The sequence below is a fragment of the Oncorhynchus masou genome, chromosome 24 (genome assembly GCF_036934945.1).
Source record: "Oncorhynchus masou masou isolate Uvic2021 chromosome 24, UVic_Omas_1.1, whole genome shotgun sequence".
Taxonomy (NCBI): domain Eukaryota; kingdom Metazoa; phylum Chordata; class Actinopteri; order Salmoniformes; family Salmonidae; genus Oncorhynchus; species Oncorhynchus masou.
This window is the reverse complement of record NC_088235.1, coordinates 58455980-58469903: the sequence shown is the minus strand read 5'-3', so window position 1 is coordinate 58469903 and position 13924 is coordinate 58455980. Positions and strand designations below refer to the sequence as shown.

The 13924-nt window shown below is 44.4% G+C and overlaps 1 pseudogene; it reads right to left on the bottom strand.

Moving 5' to 3' along the window:
- LOC135512382 (inactive ubiquitin carboxyl-terminal hydrolase 54-like) overlaps positions 1 to 13924 on the bottom strand; it is a 129047-nt pseudogene that overhangs the window by 25308 nt on the left and 89815 nt on the right.

Here is a 13924-nt window from a genome sequence, read left to right as displayed (position 1 = left end):
GCATTATATCTACCCTGTCTGTTTGTGTGCATATATATCTACCCTGTCTGTGTGTGTGCATTATATCTACCCTGTCTGTGTGTGTGCATATATATCTACCCTGTCTGTGTGTGTGCATATATATCTACCATGTCTGTGTGTGTGTATATATATCTACCCCATCTCTGTGTGTGCATATATATCTACCCTGTCTGTGTGTGTGCATATATATCTACCATGTCAGTGTGTGTGCATATATCTACCCTGTCTGTGTGTGTGTGCATATATATCTACCCTGTCTGTGTGTGTGCATATATATCTACCCTGTCTGTGTGTGTGCATGCTATTCCTCAACTCCTCCTCCTAATACCTGTGGTCTCCAGGCTGCTGCGGGAGGCTGTGTCGTTGTCTGGGTTACAGATGACGGTTCCCTGGGAATCGGAGGAGAAGTGGCTGGCCATGGACTCATGGTGAGAGTGGGAGTGGGAATGCTTGTAGGAGTAACTGTCTGTCGACGAGTCGGTGCGCGTGTCACTGGAGATGGACGGCTCGCGGCCTGAAGACAACAGCATGACAGCAGAACAGGTGCAGACAGCCATCAGAGATAATAACGAGAACACACAAGCCAGGACATATTCAGAACAGTACAGAGAGCAGGAAACAACCGCTTCAAGAAGGAGAAACACGTGGTGTATAAATTAGTTCCACTAGTTCCATTTGAAAGAAGAAGGAACAAAAATACTATTTGAACACAGGTGTGGCAATGCAACAGCCATTCTGTGCGTGTCGCAAGTGATCTCGTGTGACGCGAGGCGTCTCGTACCCGAGTCCTCGCTGTCGTAGTAGGACCTGTTGAAGTGGTGCAGGTCCAGGCGGGAGGGCAGGTCCTGCACTGACACGGGCGTCCCCCGGGGGTCAGCGTAGAGCAGTAGCAGGGGCTGGTAGTGGCCCTTGATGCACCGAGACACCACGTCCTTCCACTTGGGCCCGATCTGCCCGGGAAGAGAGGAAACTATGTCACGACTTTCCAGGGAACTCAAAAAAAGGGGTTAGACCTGCGCATTCAGGCCCAACCCTGAAGTGAAATCTCAAACTGTTCAGGAAGCGTAGAACAGACACCCAGAAAAGTACACACAGACCGAAGCGAGTGAGCTCACAAAAGAATGCGAGTTAGTCAAGACCACAGTTACAGTAAAATGGCTACTGCTAACATTAACATGACTCTGTAAGCACCAGAGGGGCCATTTTCCAACCCCTCTTACCCCAACCTGGTTTTCCAGAATGCACAACGAACGCTCTGCCCTCGCTCAGCACAGGAATCTGTGACAGGAAGTCCCGATAGCCCTATCATATCAGAAAAGTGTGTGTGTGTGTGTGTATGCGTATGAGCATATGTGTGTGTGTTTGAAAGCGCAAATGTGTGCGTAGGTCTACAGAGGTGGCCGCTTTGCTCTAGCTCTCTATTGGCCACGCCCTCCTGTCCAGCTGGCCAGATAAACAATAGAGGGATATCCTTGTTTTCAGGCCACTTTTGTCCAAACCCTCACTGGCTCACGTGCTGGCTTTACACACACACACAGAGACAGAGAGAGACAGAGAGAGAGAGAGAGAGAGAAAAAAAAAGCTGCTTTGTATGCAACTGCCCAGGAGTGAACGTACAGCACAGACATGTATGTGACTAAAGCCATGATAGGAGAGAGGGGAGAGAGGAAATGGGCGAGAGTGGAGAGAGAGAGAAAGGAAGGGGAGAAAAGGGAGAGAAGAAAAGGATAGAGGAGTGGGAAGAGGGGAGACATTTTTTTAAAGAAAGTGGATGGATGGAAGGTGAAAGAGCCATGCCACTGGGGGGGGGACTAGGTAGAGAGATAGAGAGGAAAAGAGAGAGACGGGAGAAAGGATAGGTACGAGCCAGAGCAGTGAGAGAAGGCCCGGTGCCCACAGAGCTGTGTGTCATTTCCTTCCCCCCGCCCGCTCCCAGGAGAGGTGGCGAGAGACACACACCACAGTTGGGCCAGCAGGCCAGGCATGTGGAACTAACTAACTAACGCCTCTGCTCAATGCTCCCACACCTCGTCACACAGAGTGGGGGACCTGACCTGGAACTAAAGGAGAAGCCAATCAGAACTCGCACCCATGACTGGCCACAACACTGCCGCAGTGTGAACCACCAATCAGAGTTCATCCAGATGACCTCATGTGACAGGCTTTGGGTTCCTCAGCAACTCTGCAGACCTCTCATTGTCCATGATAAGGACTGTGGCAGGTTACATGTGTCTCTCCATGAATTTTTGTACATACATGTTGATTGTTGTTTTTGATGTCCATTTCTTCTGGCCTAAATATCCCCAGTAGGTTAATAAAGTAAACTATTCCTATGACAACTATTCCTCCTTGGGCTGTGATGACAACGCAGCCTGTGTCATCGATTAAAAATGGAGCAAAAACAACCCCAGCTCGCCAGTGAGTCAACGAGCGGGTGAATAATGTAAACTAATGGCGCCGGGGTGTAATTAGCGACAAACACAGAGAGAGAGGGCTTTGAATAGAGCCCGACGGGCCACGCTTCTGTTTAGCAATGAGAGAAAACATCAGGGAATTCGTTGTTAAAAGATGAATGTCCTCTCCCTCTTGACACAGCAATGGGAGAGAGAGACGGAGACAAAGACAATAAGCTGTAAAAGTGGAGGACTCTCATCTGAGAGGAGTCCAAAAACACTTGTATGGCTCAATGGTCTTTCTCAAGTGAGGAGCAATGTATAGCCAAACATGGCCTGTGTGATTTTCAACTGCAAAATACCATAGGAAGAATAAAACACAGCAATTATACAGTAAAAACAAATGGTTCATATTCATGGTCAGGATTAGGGGTAAAGGAATCCCATCCTACATTAGTGAATAAGGGCAACTTCTCTAACCATTCACCCGGATGGATTGATATTTTATTTTTATTTTACCTCTTTGACATGTGCGTCGTCAAAGTACATCCACTTGCGTATCTTGGTCTGGAAGAAGAAGGTGGAGTAGTGCTTGCCGTAGTAACACACCATGCCCACCAGGTAGAGCTCTGCCTGCTTGGCCTTATCATCTGTTACTCTGTAGAAGAGCTGAGGGGGACAGGGGAGAGGACTCATGTTCAGCCCCATAGGGAAACAAAAAATACACTGTCCTGCAATACTGTATAGCTAAATCATATCCCCCCCAGGGTACCCAAACAGACATGGGGAATATTGGTATCAGATCATAACACAACTCGCAGAAGTACCACTTCAGAAACACTCCAGAGGTTCTCAAAGGTTAGCTCGCTTTTACAGCAGGTAAACACCTTGAAAAGTTCATTAGTGAGGGAGATGGTGCCTGACTGTGTGTGTTGTGTCAGAGGATAGAGACATCAGACTGCTTTCTATCCACTCTGGTGTCGGTGGCTAGAAACATTACAGCACACACAACCCAGTATGGCATAACTTACTGGCATCTTCTGAAGAAAACTGTAAGAGTGAGTGTGTGTCTCCGTGTGTGTGTGTGTGTGTGTGTGTGTGTTCGCACGTGTGCGTCTTACATCCCCCAGGCGCAGGCAAGTGCCCAGGCTGTGGATGACGTCCTCTGCCAGGTCTGAGTGGTCAGAGTCCCACACCAGACCTATGGTGATGATCTCTGGAGAGTTCATAAGTACCCGACGAATACGCAGCTTCTCCCCACAGTTACTCTGAGAGAGAGGGAGAGAGAGAGAGAGAGAGAGAGAGAGAGCGAGCATGAAGAAGAGAGCGCGTGAAGAGGAGGGGGAGAAGAAAGGTAGGGGGCAAGAGAGTGGGAGAGACAGAAGGGGAAAGTGAAAGAGGGGGACAAAAGGGAGACGTAAATTGAGCGTAATAAATCACAAATATAAACCCAAAATCCTCAAACAAATGAAAAAAAACTCAAACAAAGTCTACCATGACTCATTACGTTCTGAGTTGACAGTGATCTTCATCCATTTAGCTTTTTCAGTGTTGACTACGGTTCAATTCAGAGCACCCCTCATAGTGAGCTGTGTCTGAAAAGGTCAGCTGGCTGTAGGCCAATGACAACCTCCAATTCAAGTGTCACTTCTATGCCCATCACAGAGAGACAGCCTTCCTTTAGACAGAAACTCTACCCACACACTGGGCCCAGCAGCATGTGGGGTTCCTTCATAGAAGGTTACCACAGGACTCCTTTCACAGAGCTGATTTGGGCCAGAGCGGTACAGCGTGTGTGTTTTTGTTTGTTTGTTTCTATGTGTGTGTTTGCGAGGGAGAAGGACGCATGTCACCACATGCACCTGCCATCTTGACCTCCTTTGCCTGGAGAGGGGCAAAATTCCCTCTTCTTTTGTGCGTTTCCCAGAAGTGAGGCTGGAAACAAGCGGGCAGCAGGCCCCCGGAAGGGCAACGATTGTGCACGCGCCAAATTTGACATAAACAGAGGAGACTTTCTCACAGCACAGTTGAGCACTGGGGTTTCTCACACACAGACCAGCGGGAGAAGCATCAAAGTCAGCCTATACTTAGCGGATGAAAACATATTTCTGAAAAAGGCCTGTAATTGTACAATACTGGGGCAGCTCGTTATGATTATGTCGACTCTGGAGTTGACCGTTAGAATGACCAGAGGCTTTAACGTTTGATAAAGATAAAGCTGGGAGGGAGTATCAGAATTATAAGAGTCATGTTTGACTGGGAGATTTCACATTTTAAAACGCTAATACTTTGAGCTGCTCATGTTGATCCATCCTGGTCCTTTCAGTTCCGTTTCTGACCCAGAGATATTACAGTCGAAGCACTGAGGACTCCGTGGTGAGTTTGGCTGACCTCAGAATGGTGTTTACTGTCCATGGGACGCCATCAAGTCCCTCTGAACCAGTCCGCCCACACTCAACACAAGCCTCGGAGTTAGATTGTGTGTGTGTGTGTGTGTGTGTGTGTGTGTGTGTGTGTGTGTGTGTGTGTGTGTGTGTGTGTGTGTGTGTGTGTGTGTGTGTGTGTGTGTGTGTGTGTGTGTGTGCGTATGCAAGCATGAAAGTCATAATATATTTCTTGACTAAAGAATCCTACAGGACATGAATATTTAACTTTCTTTCCACCATCATAAGTAAGAATATTTCTGGTGGGAGTGTAATATCTATTGTGGCTGTAATATAGTGTAATATAGTGGCTATCACAGTTGTCGTAGAGTCCATGGTGTGGAACAAGCTTTCCCCTAACAGCATGACAGCGGAGTCCCTGTTCATCGTCCAAAAAAAACGCCAGAAACTCTACCTCTTCAAGGAGTATCTTAAATAAACCCCACGGCACCCCCAAGCAAAAATACTTTTTTTTACCTGCACTTGTCTTTTCCTACTAGTACTGACTTTGATGATAACTACTTTATTGTAGGGAAAATGTCCTTACTACGACGGTAGTACTATACTACTTACTATCTGGTTGTCCCACCAAGCTATCTTAAGATGACTGCACTAATTGTAAGTCGCTCTGGATAAGAACGCCGACTAAATGAGAAAAATGTAAATGTACATTAATGGTACGGTGTGGTAAAGTGTTCTTGTATACCAACACACCGGACAGTTGCGTAGGTCTCCCATAGTGCTGGCATTGCGGAGCAGCTCTCCAAACATGTCTGGTGTGGGCTTGTCTTTACACTCCAGCATCCTCACCGCCTGGTTACTGTAACACGGGGAATACACAGAACACACACAACTCAGACATCTACAGTGTGAGACAACACACACTCAGACATCTAGTCCTTGCAACACAAGGGTTGTGGGTATGATCTGTGGCCACATAGATGGCCACATAGATTGTAGGGGAGAGTGGGGTAAGTTGAGCCAAAGGGTTAGTTGAACCACCCTTGTAACTAGGAAACCATACACAAAATAAATCATGTGACCAAATATTTAGGAAGAGGTCATCATTTCAAGTGAAGGAAAAAAACACATGGAAAAAAGTGTCAAGCACGTTTGGTCCAAAAACCGGATTTTCACAAAGTCAAAATAATGCATTGTGTTATATCTAAACCAAAGTAGAGTTTTAATATTGTTTTATACATCAGTTGGGGTCTCTATAAGCTACAATATGCGGTTCTAAAAATAGCACAGAAAGTGCATCCTTGTAGCTGTGTGAGCTAATATAGTCTAAATGTTTGCCTTGGGGTAAGTTGAGCCAATGGCCATGGGGTAAGTTGAGCCAATGGCCGCCATTCCACGTACAAATGATGATTACATATTTTTGCACTGTGTCTTGAACTCAAGATAGTGCATTTTTATTGTTACAGAGCAGACATCATCATGTATACAAACGTAAAACAAGCAGGGGTCTTCCCCCTTGAAGTTCTTGAGAGAGCAGCCAAGGAAGTGAGAGAAGGGAAGAAGTCCATTCAAGCAGTGGCAAGGGATGAAAAAATGGACTGAATGACACTGAAGAGGTACAGTGCATTCTGGAAGTATTCAGACCCCTTGACTTTTTCCACATTTTGTTACGTTACAGCCTTATTCTAAAATGGATTAAAAAAATGTAATCTCATCAATCTATACACAATACCCCATAATGACAAAGCAAAAACTATTTAATAGAAATTCTTGCAAATGTACTCAGTACTTTGTTGAAGCACCATTGGCAGCGATTACAGCCTCGAGTCTTCTTGGGAATGACGCTACAAGCTTGGCACACCTGTATTTGGAGAGTTTCTCCCATTCTTCTTTGTAGATCCTCTCAAGCTCTGTCAGGTTGGATGGGGAGCGTCGCTGCACAGTTATTTTCAGGTCTCTCCAGTGATGTTCGGTCGGGTTCAAGTCCGGGCTCTGATTGGGCCTCTCAAGGACATTCAGAGATTTGTCCTAAAGTCACTCCTGATTAGGGTCATTGTCCTATTGGGAGGTGAACATTCACCCCAGTCTGAGGTCTTGACCTCTCTGGAGCAGGGTTTCATCAAGGAACTCTCTATACTTTGCTATGTTTATCTTTCCCTCGATCCTGACTAGTTGTCCAATCCCTGCCGCTGAAAAACATTCCCACAGCATGATGCTACCACCACCACGCTTCACCGTAGGGATGGTACCAGATCTCCTCCAGACATGACGCTTGGCATTCAGGCCAAAGAGTTCAATCAGGAGGTGAAAGAAATGCACACCTGTTTAGGCTAGGTGCTGGCTAGTAGAGTAGAATAATTTAAAAATTAAAGGAGAGCCGCACACTCTAGGAGCTCAGATGCAATAATTTAATAACCTAATATCCAACATTTCGACAGACAAGCTGTCCCTGATGAAGACAGCTTGTCTGTCGAAACGTTGGATATTAGGTTATTAAATTATTGCATCTGAGCTCCTAGAGTGTGCGGCTCTCCTTTAATTTGTAAAGAGTTCAATCAGACCAGAGAATCACTCAGAGAGTCCTTTAGGTGCCTTTTGGCAAACTCCAAGCAGGATGTCATGTTCCTTTTACTGAGGAGTGGCTCCCGTCTGACCACTACCATAAAGGCCTGATGGGTGGAGTGCTGCAGAGACGGTTGTCCTTCTGGAATGTTCTCCCATCTCCACAGAGGAACTCTGGAGCTCTGTCAGAGTGACCATCGGGTTCTTGTTCACCTCCCTGACCAAGGCCCTTCTCCCCCGACTGCTCAGTTTGACGGGACAGCCAACTCGAGGAAGAGTCTTGGTGGTTCCAAACTTCTTCCATTTAAGAATGATGGAGGCCACTGTGTTCTTGGGGACCTTCAATGCCACAGACATTTTTTGGTACCCTTCCCCAGACCTGTGCCTTGACACAATCCTGTTTCGGCGCTCTATGGCTCTATTCAATCTTATGGCTTGGTTTTTGCCCTGTCACCTGTGGGACCTTATATAGACAGGTGTGTGCCATTCCGAATCATGTCCAATCAATTGAATATGCCACAGGTGGATTCCAATCAAGTTGTAGAAGCATCTCAAGGATGATGAATGGAAACAGGATGCACCTGAGTTTAGTTTTGAGTCTCATAGGGTTTGAATACTTATGTAAATAAGGTATCTTATATATTTATATATATATATTTATATTATTATATATATATATATATATATATATATATATATATATAAATATATATATATATATATAAATATATATATAAATATATATATATATAAATAAATATATATATATATATATAAAAAAAATATATATATATATATAAATATATATATAAATATATATATATATATATATATATATATATTATTAGCTAAATGTCTAAAAAATTGTTTTCACTTTGTCATTATGGGGTATTGCGTGTAGATTGATGAGGATTTGTATTTATTTAATATATTTCAGAATAAGTTTGTAAAGTAACAAAAGTGTTGAAAAAGTCAGGGGTTCTGAATACTTTCCGAATGCACTGTATATTGACAACAACAAAAATTATGAACAAGAACCTGTGTGAAAGAGAGGCTATGATATTGTAGCAGAGGCACACAATGTCTTATCTTATGGCATGGAGTCTGAGCTTGCTAAACATATCCAGAATTTTGCGGCCCAGTTTCATGGGCTTAGTAGCCTCAAATACATGAATTGGCACATCGAAACAACATCCCTGTCCCATACAACTGGTTGAGAAATGGAAGGGGAAGTGATATTGAACAGAGATCGACATGTATATCTGAATGTAGGCATACATTTAAGATATACAATATACCACACCTCCCAGTCCATGAATTCAACTTTGACCTACCAGCACCACCAACCCCTGTCACAGGACACCATCACCCACTTACCCCAAGGTGGCTCAAATGTAGATATATTTTGTTAGAAATAAAACTATATTTCCCTTGACGTAGTGAAGTTGAATGTAAAAAATGGCTCAACTTACCCCACTCCACCCTACATACTGTGTTAAATGTAAGCATCTTTCAGATAAAAACATCCTTCTAAAATAGAGAGCACTACAGCTACAGCCTTAACACTGGTGCTACTGATCATGTGACTGCAGGGCATTAGACCAGTCGTTTGTCTACAAGGTGACTCTTTGTTCCGTTCCCATTCTCTCCAGGTCTCTCTGGGGCTCTGTCAAAGACACTCCAGGGTTATACTGTAACTCTGTGCTCTGGTGCAGGAGAGAGGCCTGTTATTGGCATATAAACCGTTGTCAGGATACAACATACTCCTCTGAGGGTTATGGGGGGGAGTGGGTGCGTGTGTCTGTGTGTGTGTGTGTGTGTGTGTGTGTGTGTGCACGCGTGTGTGTGTCTGTGTGGGTGTGTCTCTAACAGATAGAGAGGTGCTGGTGTTGGGGATGTTGGGCTCATATCAGGGCCAAATAGCGTTGAGGAATTAGACAGAGCCCACACAGTACACCTAACAGACTAATCACCTGGAATATTATTATAGACACTTCATCACTTTTGCGTAAGAAGTTTGCTCATAACATAACAAGCACTCTGGGCTGACTGGCTGGCTGCTACAGCAGACGAAGAGACAGAGACTGGTGTTGGGCTTTCCTGAGGGCTTTGCTGCAGACATCGCCACAGCTGGAGACGCAGGCAGGCAGCCCCTGGCTCACTACAGCTCGTCCGCAGCCTAACGGAGGGAATGCAGGTGATTCATCCCTCCTTCCTCCTCCCACAGCCCAGAGAGGTTTGGTGGACAGCTCATACTGCCACAATGAAGAAAGCTATTACCCGTTCCTAGGCGACCTGATATCTAACCTAGCGGGTTACTTCTCTTTAGAGGAGGAGAGAGAAAGCACATTCGGTCACCATTGTGTCTCTAGGCCGAGAGAGCGTTGATTTTTTTTGTTGCTCTGCTCCGTGGAAAAGAGACCGGAAAAGCTTTTCATTCAATCATCTCTTTGTGGAGTGAATGGAGCAAAATTCAATTGGAGAGCAGTGCCCATCAATTTTCACTTTCGTATAAAATGTGCGCCTATGTATGGTGTTAGTCAACTCGTCCGAACTGGTTAGAACTGGTCAGAAGGAACCCCCTCGGAACTAGTCTGAACCAGTCAGAACATCAGTCAGATCTAGGCAGAACCAGTCAGCTCAATGCTGTTTTCCCAAGTCAAAGGATTTACTCACCAGAGGGATGTGGTGGAGATGTAGTGCACCATCTGAATGAATGGCAGTGGGTCAGAGGAGGCCCCACAGCTGCTACACACACACTGCAAACATACAAAGAGTTACACCACTAAGATAAGCACAGCTGGTTTGACTTCAGTTAATGACAGAGAAATGGATGGGGGGGGGGGTCAATTCTGAGATGAAAAGAGAATGGATTGACTGATCATCTAAATAAGTTACTGAGGCTTGTGTTTGTACTGAGGCTTGTGTTTGTACTGTGGCTTGTGTTTGTACTGAGGCTTGTGTTTGTGCTGACCTGTTCGAAAAGCGTCATGGCAAACTTCTGGTGTGGGATGCAGTGCTTGGCTGTGCAGATGTCCTCTTTGGTCTCGTCTGAGATGTGGAAATGAATCCGCATTAGGATGTTCTCCTGTGGGGGCAACAGTTAGAGACAGTCATGTTGGCTTTATTCCTGTTTGTGTTTGTGTGTGTAAGCAAGTGTGTATGTGCTTGTCCACATGTGTTGTTAACTGAATCACATTACTACGTCATGACAAAACCAACACACAAAGAAAATATCCTCGTGAAAATCTTGAGAAAACTTACATTGCTTAAAGGAATAATCCACTTAAAAACTATCTTTTGATATATTTAAAAAAATTAATCTACTGTTGATTCAGTCTCAAAATGTTTTGCACGTCAGCAATCATGTCTTCAAGACATAGGACGTTCAAAATGCAAATTGTAACTTGCCACATCCTCATGAAGATGCATCTACAATTCGATTTTTGAAAGTCCGATATATTGAAAACGTGATCACTGACATGGGAAACATTTTGGGACTGCATCAACAGTGGACTAATAAACAAAAATATAGTTTTTGAGTGGATTACTGTTTTAAACTCAGTGAAGCAGCAAGGTGCTGCACTGCAAAACACACAGAGGCTCTGGTTGGCCATCTGAGCTAATTTACTGGGTGATTTATCACTCTAACTGCAGGCAGGAGCCCTCGGAGCGGTGGGAGTTCTGTAGCACTGCAGAGAGAGGGTCACCACGGGGAGGTTCCAATGTACACTTAGCATCTGCCTCAGCCCACCATCCCACCGCCTCCGGAATGCAGCCGCAGCCAAATACCCAGAATACTACTACTAAAAAAAACAACCCAAGTTGCAGTTTCCGTATGTTCTCCCTTGTCAGCAGAACATAAAGAGAAGTGGGGAGAGAGAGGTTGAGAGGAGAGAATAGGCCCAGAGAGGGTACAGGGTATGGAACAATCCTCTGGCTGGCTGCCTAGCTGCGTTGCTTATAAAATGAGCTAGTCAGGGGGGGGAAATGGCAAAGTTTCTTTCTTTGTGGTAGTGTGGTAGAGGCTGGGTGGACTGCTTACTGTCACTGGGATCAGGGTAAAAGCCTTGTAGAGAGCTCTGCACTGCAACTTCCCAGAGACAAAAACACTTCCCACACTTTTCTTTTGTTCTCCCAAAGTAAATAGTGTCCCCAGCCATTGTTTTCTAAATGTTACGGCACTGCAAAAGTCTGATTTTTAAACATGGAACATTTTGTTATGAGATCACTTTTAGCTGATCTCTTAGCTCTGTTCTGTTTGCTAAGCATGTAGGTGTATTAGAAGAGAGAGAGAGCAGGAGTGGAAGAATGAAGGGTAATGGACGTCGTAGGGAAGTGAGGGGATGAGGTAAGTAATGGAGGAATAAGTGAGCTGAGAGAGTAATAGTGAGGGGGTAAAGTAGGAAGAAGTGGAGGAGCAAAGGGAGGGTTGTCGCTTACGAAGCACTCTGCAGCGTCGTCCATGATGCCCAGCTGGAAGCGCTGTTCATCCTGGAAGGTCTTGGCCAGGGCGCTGCGGAGCGCGTCAGATGGCAGCACCTTCTCACTGCTGAACTGGAACTGAGCAAAGATACTCTAGAAACAACAAGAGACACAGTAACACAGCGGGGTCAACAACAGCGTAACACTCTCTGGAATAACAGGAATGGACTCAACAGAAAATATTCACGGATTGTACAACAAAATGATACATTCACAGGGTCCACATAGGGTGCATCGCAACTGGAAGGGGGTCAATATCCTTTATATCAAGTTAACACTAATTTCACCTCTTCACTGTTGACGTCGAGACTGGTGTTTTATTGCTTCTTTAATCAGACAGCAGTTTTCAGCTGTGCTAACATAATTGTAAAAGTTTTTTTTAATGATCAATTAGTCTTTTAAAATGATAAACTTGGATTAGCTAACACAATGTGCCATTGGAACACAGGAGTGATGTTTGTTGATAATGGGCCTATGTAGATATACCATAAAAAAATCTGCTGTTTCCAGCTACAATAGTCATTTACAACATTAACAATGTCAACACTGTATTTCTGATCAATTTGATGTTATTTTAATGGACAAAAATGTTGCTTTTCTTTCAAAAACAAGGACATTTCTAAGCGACCCCAAACTTTTCAACGGTAGTGTATACTGTTGAAGTCGGAAGTTTACATACACCTTAGACAAATACATTTAAACATTTAAAGTTTTTCACAATTCCTGACATTTAATTCCTTGTCTTGGGTCAGGTAGGATCACCACTTTATTTTAATAATGTGAAATGTCCGAATAATAGTAGAGAGAATGATTTATTTCAGATTTGATTTCTTTCATCACATTCCCAGTGGGTCAGAAGTTTACATACACTCAATTAGTATTTGGTAGCTTTGCCTTTAAATTGTTTAACTTGGCTCAAACGTTTTGGGTAGCCTTCCACAAGCTTCCCACAATAGGTTGGTGAATTTTGGCCCATTCCTTCTGACAGAGCTGGTGTAACTGAGTCAGGTTTGTAGGCCTCCTTGCTCGCACACGCCTTTTCAGTTCTACCCACACATTTTCTATGGGATTGAGGTCAGGGCTTTGTGAGGGCCACTCCAGTACCTTGACTTTGTTGTCCTTAAGACATTTTGCCACAACTTTGGAAGTATGCTTGGGGTCATTGTCCATTTGAAAGACCCATTTGCGACCAAACTTCAATATTTTCCATTGTCATGATGCCATCTATTTTGTGAAGTGCCTCCTGCAGCAAAGCACCCCCACAACATGATTCTGCCACCCCTGTGGTTCACGTTGGGATGGTGTTCTTCAGCTTGCAAGCCTCCCCCTTTTCCCTCCAAACATAACAATGGTTATTATGGCCAAACGGTTCTATTTTTGTTTCATCAGACCAGAGGACATTTCTCCAAAAAGTACGATCTTTGTCCCCATGTGCAGTTGCAAACTGTAGTCTGTCTTTTTTATGGCTGTTTTGGAGCAGTGGCTTCTTACTTTCTGAGCGGCCTTTCAGGTTATGTCGATATAGGACTCGTTTTACTGTGGATATAGATACTTTTGTACCTGTTTCCTCCAGCATCTTCACAGGGTCCTTTGCTGTTGTTCTGGGATTGATTTGCGCTTTTCGCACCAAAATACGTTCATCTCTAGGAGACAGAACGCGTCTCCTTCCTGCGCGGTGTCATGGGGTTTACATATCCTAACCGGCTTGCCAAAACTATAGTTTGTTAACAAGAAATTTGTGGAGTGGTTGAAAAATGAGTTTTAATGACTCCAACCTAAGTGTATGCAAACGTCTGACTTCAACTGTATACACACACACACACACACACACACACACACACACACACACACACACACACACACACACACACACACACACACACACACACACACACACACACACACACACACACACACACACACACACACACACATTTTGGATATAATGCCTATATTTATGTTGCAGGGCGCATTTGAAAAAGAGACCTAGGTCTCAATATGTCTTCCCTGTTTTAAATCATGTATTTCCATTTACTCAGACAAGAACACCCTGAACAAGCAGACATAAACACACAAACA